We start from the raw sequence: 9,327 nt of genomic DNA, 5'->3' as shown, positions 1-9,327 counted from the left end.
GCATCTAATCTTATGGACCTAGGAAAACAATCAAATGAGTTGAACAATTTAATACAAGTCAAAGAAATGCTCGTAGGACGAGTAAATTGATAGTGCAACTAACCCATGCTCATGGAGGTGAATACAAATATAGTGGTCACAATTAGCTTTTCACAAGACATAAAAAAACTAGCATAATATCTCCCACCCAAAATTCTAGATTCAAATGTTCTAATAGTTCGAAGATTAATAGTTTTCTTATAATATTAACAAATTTTTTTATATGAAGGAGATATTTTCCACAGCAAGTCAAATCTTGATATTGCTATCAAGATTCAACTATGTAGTTTCATGAGTCAAACTCATTGACCCATATTTCATGAGTAGTGGTTCATAAGGGGCTTAAGGTGTTTTCTAATGAATGGTTCATAAGGCACAACTCTTGGTGAAGGTTTTGCAAATGTGCAAGCAGAGTGGGTTTAATTATGGAGGAAATTCCATAGTTAAGCGCAGCTGGAGTAGTACTAGGATGGGTGACCTCCTGGGATGTTGCGATGCTTCACCTATGTGAGCACCACCTAGATCCAATGCATTTCAAGTGTTCCATTCATTCTCAAGAGAGATGGGTTCCATGAACTACTACTCATGAAATATGGGTCAATGAGTTTGACTCATAAAACTACACAGTTGAATCCTGATAGCAATATCACAATTTTTTTTGATGTGGTCACACTTTTTTTTGATGTGGCCTTGCTTGCCATGATACCACCAACCACCATCTCTTCCTCTAGATCTTGACCTTCCTTGTGAAATCTTACAATGTTTTAAGACTCTTCCCTTTTTCTTCCAATCTGCCTCTATCATTTGCAATCAAAACATCACCTCTTGTTGGAGCCTCATCCTCACTCTTTCTTCAAATTTCCTCACTTAGAATTACTCTAGCACGATCAAATTTAATCGTATTCATACTAGAAATAGAGTTACTTCCATATCCATGCTATTCTAGCTTTTAGGCAAAGAGGACAAGATTAATAGAGCCCAGAGTTTTTCATCATAATTAACTTTAACCAAAGTTAATTGACTAGTAACTGTATTAAAATTATTTAAATTTTCTGCTACAAAACTTCAACCATTTTCATTATAAACAATTATTTTGTATAAAAAATACCTTATTTGAAGCTGAAGGTTTGTCTTACAACTTATCCAATATACCTATTAACTTTGCAGTTGTTGCTCTAGATATGTTAAATACCACAGATGGAGACATGCACAACTGAATTGCTCCCAGTGCTTTTCTATTTGTAATATCCCATTTTTCATGCAACATGGTTGTGGATTTCTTTGCTTTACCATGCAACAGTTGCTACAAATCTTTCTGGTATAAAAAATCCTCCATCTGCAACTGATAATGCTTCCACTCAAACTCAAATCTCTCTTGCTGAATGCAACCATCTCTAATACCAAATGTTAAAAAATAAAAGAGCAACTTAGAAAACAGAATTCAAAACAGAAACAAAGATTCCTACACAAAACATTAAACAACATTTTCGAAGAGGTTCACCATAAATGGCAATGTTCACTATTTAAGCAGGGCAATCGCTTTATTCACTTGCTCAATTCAATTACATCCAATCTGCACTGATATTTATACAATTACTTAACTCTTTGAACATAAAGAAGCATTAATGAACTGAATAATCAGAGGAATTGAATGGTCACAACTGTTGAACTTCACATTCTCAACAATAATTTCAATATATTATTCTTTCAATTCAAATGGCCCTATGCACATGGTTTGTTGTATCAGATGATGGTCACGGCTGAGTGGAAAAATCCACAGAAATGACAGCAGTAAGAATAAAGAATGACTAAGAGGTGCCCTTCTCCAAGCACTCCATTTCTTAAGGCATTCCTCTCAGTTCCCGTTTCCAATCTTCCATTCCTCTACCTCTGCCTTTCTACAGAGTTACTACAGGCTTCCTGAATAACAACTGAACAAGATGACTCCTCCATGGCATTGTAAGACAGGGCTTTAATATATACCACATACTTCTATGTAAAGAATGACACCCATTTGATCAAGTCATTGTGGTTCCTTAATTGAGAAACCTAGAAACAGCACAATTTCAGAATTTGAAAAGAAGTTGAAATTCTTTTACACTGCAAGTCTGTCACCATGAACCTCATTAAATTGTAAATTTCTGTCATGTATAGCTTTACTTTATATCACCAATAATCTCTGCAAGAACATTTTCCATTTTTGAAATGATGGAATCGATTCACATCTCTCACAGCAATTTCTCTTGAAAGGATCGTGGAAAGAAGCTTAGTTACAGTGTGGCAGTGAACACAAACTCGAAGGTTCTTGACTACTCTAATACTAGTTCCGGGAGATGTGTTCAACAGCCCGAATGCAATTGCCAACATTTCACTATGGTGGCGAATGAATAATCCCTTCTCCTCCTCCTCCACATCATTCAATACAAGTCTTGAATCCAATATATACCCTGCTGCCTTCATCTCCCAAGACAAGTTCTCCAGCTTTGCATATATCTCCTGTGTTTGTGGATGTGACCTATCTCCTACACAAAAAGCACTTACAATTTTATTCACTTCAATCCAACTACATCCAGGTGTCTTTTGTACTCCTCTATCTTTGAACAATCTCCATACCCTTTGAACATCACTCCACCTCCCCACCTCTGAATAAATGTTTGACAGAAGAGCATAAGGTGCAGCATTTTTAAAATCCAACTCAAAAACAAGTGTTGCAACAAATTCTCCTAACTCTAAAATCTTGTGTGCTCTGCAGGCACCAAGCAAAGACATCCACACAATTGCCCCTGGTTTTATTGGCATTTTGATGATAAAGTTTAGGGTTTCCTCAAGATAACCAGCGCGGCCGAGAAGATCAACAATGCAGATATAATGATCCATTGTAGGCAAAATGCAATAAGAGTCACTCATTTGACTCAAGTACTTGCATCCCTCATCTACTAGACCTGCATGGCTGCATGCGAATAAAAGACAAACTAGGCTAATATGGCTGGGCTTAGTTCCAGACTGCTCCATTGATTTAAATAGCTTGAGAGCATGCCTGCCATACCCATGCATTGCATAGCCTGCAATCATTACAGTCCATGAGATCACACTTGGACAATGTATTTTGTCAAATAGTTTTCGTGCCTTTTGTATGCTTCCACATTTTGCATACATGTTTATGAGGGCAGTCACCAGCACATCATCAGATAAAAACCTGCTTTCAACTATTCTTTGATGAATCTCCAAGCCCTGTCCTAAAGCTCCCACTTTAGCACACACTGGGAGGATGCTAGCAAAGATGAATGGATCCGGTTGGATACCAGTTTGTTGAATTTCCTTAAATATCTCTAAAGATTTTTCAGAGAGTCCATTTTGTGCGTATCCAGCAATGAGTGCATTCCACGAAACCACATTTTGCTGAGGCATTTCTTTGAAGAGTCTCAAAGCTTCGTCAAGAAAACCAAATTGTATGCATCCTGTAATCATGGAATTCCATGAGACTGCATCACGTTGAGGCATTTTGTCAAACAGTCTACATGCCTTGTGTATGCTTCCACATTTTGCATACATGTGTATAAGAGCATTTACAACTACAGTGCCAGAGATAAATCCGCTTTCAATTGTTTTTTGATGAATCTCTGTACCTTGTTTCAAAGCTCCCATTTTGGCACATACTGGGAGGATGCTGGCAAAGGTGAACTGATTTGGTTGAACACCCGTTTCCTGCATCTGATAAAAAATCTCCAGTGCATTTTGAACAAAACCCTTTTGTGCATATCCAGCAATGATTACATTGGATGAGACAATATTCTGTTTAGGCATTTTTTTAAAAAGACTTAAAGCCTCCTCAAGGATACCATTCTGTATGTATCCTGCAATCATTGCATTCCATGAGATTGAATCTCGTTTAGGCATTTTATCAAATAATTGGCGTGCCTTTTCTATTCTCCCAAATTTTACAAACATGTCTATCAGGGCCGTCACAAGTTTGACGTCAGAAAGAAGTCCACATTCGATTACTCTTTGATGGATCTTGATACCATGTTCCAATTCTCCAAATTTGGTGCAGCCTGGGAGGATGCCGACAAAGGTAGCTGTGTTGGGTTTCACAACTTGCAATTGCATTTGTTTTAAAATCTCTAAAGCCTTTTCGACACGTCCATTTTGTGCGTATCCAGCAATAATTGCATTCCATGATACCACATCTCGTTTAGGCATTTCATTGAAAAACTTTAGAGCCTCGTTAAGAAAACCGTTTTGGGTATATCCTACAATCATAGTGTTGCACGAGGTCATATTTCCTTGAGGCATTTCTTTGAATAGCTTTACAGCCTCCTCAAGGGCACAATTTTGTGCATAGGCAGCTACCATTGCAGTCCATGAGAATGCATCTCGTTGAGACATTTTGTCAAACACCTCGCGCGCTTTCCATACACTTCCACATTTTACATACATGTCGATCAGAGTATTGGCAACTACTGTATCGGATATGAGGCCTCTTTCAATTACTCTTGGATGGATCTCCATACCCAGTTCCAAAGCTTCCATTTTCGCACACGAAGATAAGATACTGGCAAAGGTGAATTGATCAGGTTGAATACCCATTCTTTGCATTCGGCAAAACTGTGTCAATGCCTCTTCGGGAAAACCATGTCTTCGATGAGCTGCAATTATGATATTCCACGAGAAGACATCTGGTTCCTTCATGTTTTCAAAAACCTTGTAACCATTTAAATAACTTCCACACTTGTCATACATATTGATTAGTTGATTCTGAAAGATAGTCTGTCTACTAAACATAAATCCCCTGTCAGTGATGTAAGAGTGGATTAACTTACCCCCTGAAAGGGTTGTTTTGGCAATGCAGGTCTGCAGCAGTTGAATACATGTTTGAGAGTCATGAGGAGGATTGTGTGTGGTAAGCAGGACGTTTACAGCTTCCTTTAAACGAAGCTCTTTACAGAGCTCTCTGACATGGGAAATGGACGAGATAGTACGATTGAAGCCTGGAGAATATGTGGTTAAATTATTCATTCCTGCCCCGTAAAACACCATTATGGTTCTGGTTCTGAAACATGGTATTGTGGCCATTTATTGTCAGTTCAGACCTCACCTACTGGCTCCCATTCCATCCACCAGCCTAAATTGATGCTTCAAGTTACATTCTCATGAAAGCGAATCTCAGATGCTCCACTGAAGGACAACCTAGCAATGACCAATGTTATTTCCTCCATCCCTGGTACAGAGTTCTGTTGTCTTCTAACATATAGCTTTAGCTCGAGACAGTTATGTTGTCGGCCTTGAATGGTTGAATTTGATGCCATTTTAACATGGGTTTTCACTGGTTCAACACTGATGATAGCATCGTGCTTGCGATAGTTAATGACAGAGGAACATCGTTGGAAGGCAATTGTTTAAGGGCCCGTTTGGTGAGCGGAATAGGAATACGTATTCCAAAAATTTCGAATTCTTTGTTTGGATGCATTAAAACGAGATTGGAATAGGAGGTAAAATAGGAATACGTATTTCAATTTTGGCTCAAAAATGGGGTTTTGCAATTCCATCCAAATAGGTGGTATTGGAATACGTATTCTTATTCCATTTTTTTTTAATTTAAGAAAACATAAATTTTTGGGTCCGCGAATTCCTATCAAATATTGGCTGAACCAAACGGAAAACAGGAATACGTTCTATTCCGAAATACGTATTCCTATTCCGCTCACCAAACGGGCCCTAAACGTTTTAGAAAAAAATTTCGAGTTAATATTAATATTATTATTATTGGCATTAGGTTATGTTTAACAAGAATAAAATTAGCAAAGACATTTTGGTGTGTAATGAGTATGTTGAAAATTGTTGAAGGTGAATTAAGAAAAAATAAGTTTATTAGGAGGATAATTTTATATAGTTATTGAGATCAATAAGTAGGTCATTTGTCAATGGGCTCTTGATCTACTAGTGAAGTTGAATGACTCACAAAAGAGCCCACTAGGGATAAAGTATTGCTTAGTGCAAGGCTTCAACACAGTAAGGGATGAGGTTGGGATCGTGTCTTGGGTGATTTTGACAACATGGATGCTCCTCAATCCTTGGCTCTAAGTTGAAGAGGTTTCAGGCATGTGTGGGTCTGTATCAGGTTTCTAAATCTTTTAGTGGTGGCCTTCGATGGTTGGTAGATCGTAGGCCTCGTGCCTCACTGGGTTGCCTCGCAAGTCTAAACCCTCCATCAGAAGAAGAACAAAAAAAAAGAAAAAAAGAGAGTAGGTCATTTATCAAATGAGTTAGTTTATACACTAAATATTTTAATAGAGAAGAGATTCCCTCAAATCAACTATGTTTCTACTTATGAAAATCCAACCACGAGTTAGTTTATACACTAAATATTTTAATAGAGAAGAGATTCCCTCAAATCAACTATGTTTCTACTTATGAAAATCCAACCACGAGTTAGTTTATACACTAAATATTTTAATAGAGAAGAGATTCCCTCAAATCAACTATGTTTCTACTTATGAAAATCCAACCACGATTGAAACAAAACTTTTGTTCCAAGATGTAAAAACCCTCAACAAACTATATCTTTAACAAACATCAATTTGCTTTTGCTAATAAATAGTTTGATATTTTGTCAAACATTTGGACATGTGCACCGAGTTGTGGTGCCAAAAAGGTGACAAGGAATTTTTTTTTTTCTATTTTAAACAGCGCGTACGCGCTATAGCGCGTACGCACTTTAAAAAAAATAAAAAGTATATATGATGGGCTGCAAACCCGCAGCCCATCATTTTCATTACCATTTTCTTCTACTCCTACAGCGAGCAGCGCGTACGCGAGTTGAAGACTCAACATTTGCACCACCATTTGCCAAAATGCTTCCTTGTCGACGAAATCCAAGACCACAAGCGCACCCACGACGACGCCGTAAGTGATATAAACCTAACTTTGCATTGTTTGATATATTTTTCATATTGTTTTGTAAGTTTTTTATATTCTTTTGTAGGGCTTTTACAAATTTCATTTAGATTTGTTTATTTATTTGAATTTCAATTGATTTTTTATCAGGAAATGTTCATAATCAACCAGAAAATTCACAAGAACATCAAAACCCTCAAGAACCCCAAAACCAAAACCCTCCTCAAGAAGAAGAACAAATTCCACAACTCGAACCAATTGCAAGACCTCCACCAGGCACACAAGAAAATCTAAGAAATGAAATAGAGAGAGGCAAAACTGAATTAGAAGGAATCATTGCTCGATTGAAAGAATCCGGACAAACCAATCCAATGAGGGCTCAATTAGCATCATCCCTCGAATCCATTAACACTCAGATAGCCTCAGTTAGTGGTCAGTTAGATATTTGGCGGGCTAAGAGGGATGAACAAAAAAGATTTTATGCAAATAAATTGTCATATGAAGATGTTAAAAAAAAGGAAATACCAAAAGGTAGTATATGTGCATTATTTAGAAAATTCGGTGAGCAAAATATTGTTAGAGAGGGTACTAAACGATTCCCCATCCATTGGTGCATACATGATGCTATTAGAAATAATTTTTGGGATAGATGGTGGATAGCTTTTGATGCCCCTCCTTGCAACAATCACGAGGTCCCCATGTATTTTTTGAAAAAATTATATTGTGAGTTTGTCCTTGGGGAGATCCCCAATTATTTTGACTCCCAGGGTAGAGGTGGGGGGTCATCATTTGAGAGGCCCGGAGCATGTCGTGACCCTAATGTAGTTAGGGCACCCATGGTCCATCCACAGCATGAGCATGTGATTATTCCTTCAGTTGTGAAGGAACATGTAGAGGCCAGCACTCTAGGGACCATTAATGCTTTGACACAGACCCTCATCCATTCCACGAGCCCATTAGTTGAGGGGGAGCCTTCTATACGTCGTGGTCACATGTGCACTTCATGCGGATCCCTATGCACATTTGGCACTCATGTCGGAGATGGTGCAGATGATGGGCTTGTCACCGATCAGTTCCTGAATGAGACATTTGGCATTGACACACATGTAAATTACTAATTTGATCACATTTCATACGTATAGTGAATGATTAATTAATTAGGATTTATTGACATTGTTCAAAATTTAGGGTCAAAGTGTTCCTGGGCCTAGCAGTGATCCTCCAGGCCCATTTTTTGTCCCTTCGACGAGTCCTGAGGTATGTATCAATTTAATCATTTTAATTAATACATATATTTATTACGTAATCATATTAAGGATTGACCAAAAAAAATATGCATGTGCATCAGTTCTCCACAGGACCCTCAACCTTTACCACAGAAGCAGAGCAGAGACATCATACGAGCTTCACACAGGTACAGTTGTTTCATGTTAATTTAATTCATTTGATTATATTTATTCCATGTTTCATGTTAGATATAACGTGTATTGTATGACGTGTAGCTCATGATGTTGGACACACCTCCTCATCTGCAACAGTCTGTTGATAGTGGAGTGGCCGCAGCTGTGGCTAGCTCACAGCCACTGACGAAGGTATGAAAGAATTTTCTTCGTTTTAGTTGTTGTTTATAATAGTTAATCTCAAAATTTTTAATGTTATTTATAAATGATTATATTTATTGAATTGTTGTAGGGTCTTGTCACGCCTGATCGTCCACGAGCATTTGAGGTGGACTTACAGAGTGACTATTTGTTGGCGGTAAGAAAATAATTGATTTTGTGAGTATATATATTTGATTTCAACGTATAATAAATATTGATTCATATCTACTTTCTTTGTATTAGTTGGACCTGGAGAAGAGCCTCAACAAGAGGTCAAGTGAGCGTGTCAGGAGGGCCCCGTCATCTCCACTGTCTCCCTCCACACGACGGCAGAGGACGTCGAGAGACTTGTTTTCTTCCCCTCATGGGAAGGAAAAGATGTAGTTGAGATATTTGATACATATATATAGAGACTTGTTTCCTTCCCCATGTATATATATAGGCATCTGAGAGACATATTCGATACACATTTGATGTACATATGACATTCTATATTTGATGTATGACATATTTGATGTATGACATTATTGGTTAATATATGATATGTTTGTTCATATACGACATTATTGGTTATCATAATATATTATGTGTTTGTTAATGTATATGACATTATTGGTTATCATTTTATATTATATGTTTGTTCATGTATGACGTTAAATTAGATATATTCGTGTATGACATTAAATTAGATATGTGCATGTATGAAATTAAATTCAATTGCTAGAGAGTTGCCATTATGTCTACCAACTAGTAGATGTTCTTTTTTTCTTTATTAGTATTTCTCAAAAACCGC

General features: G+C 37.4%; 1 pseudogene across 1 annotated transcript; it reads right to left on the bottom strand.

The window, feature by feature from the left end:
• Positions 1–1,554: 1,554 nt before the first annotated feature.
• LOC149527869 (pentatricopeptide repeat-containing protein At5g66520 pseudogene) lies at positions 1,555–5,480 on the bottom strand (annotated as a pseudogene). The gene has a single exon (XR_016359623.1). The product of XR_016359623.1 is annotated as a pentatricopeptide repeat-containing protein At5g66520 pseudogene (transcript).
• Positions 5,481–9,327: the final 3,847 nt, after the last annotated feature.

The sequence above is a fragment of the Cupressus sempervirens genome, unplaced genomic scaffold (genome assembly GCF_028749045.1).
Source record: "Cupressus sempervirens isolate cs-2001-9-10 unplaced genomic scaffold, ASM2874904v1 CseChr00s100001_01, whole genome shotgun sequence".
Classification (NCBI taxonomy): domain Eukaryota; kingdom Viridiplantae; phylum Streptophyta; class Pinopsida; order Cupressales; family Cupressaceae; genus Cupressus; species Cupressus sempervirens.
The sequence above is the reverse complement of the archived record's forward strand: the minus strand, read 5'-3'. Positions and strand labels throughout refer to the sequence as shown.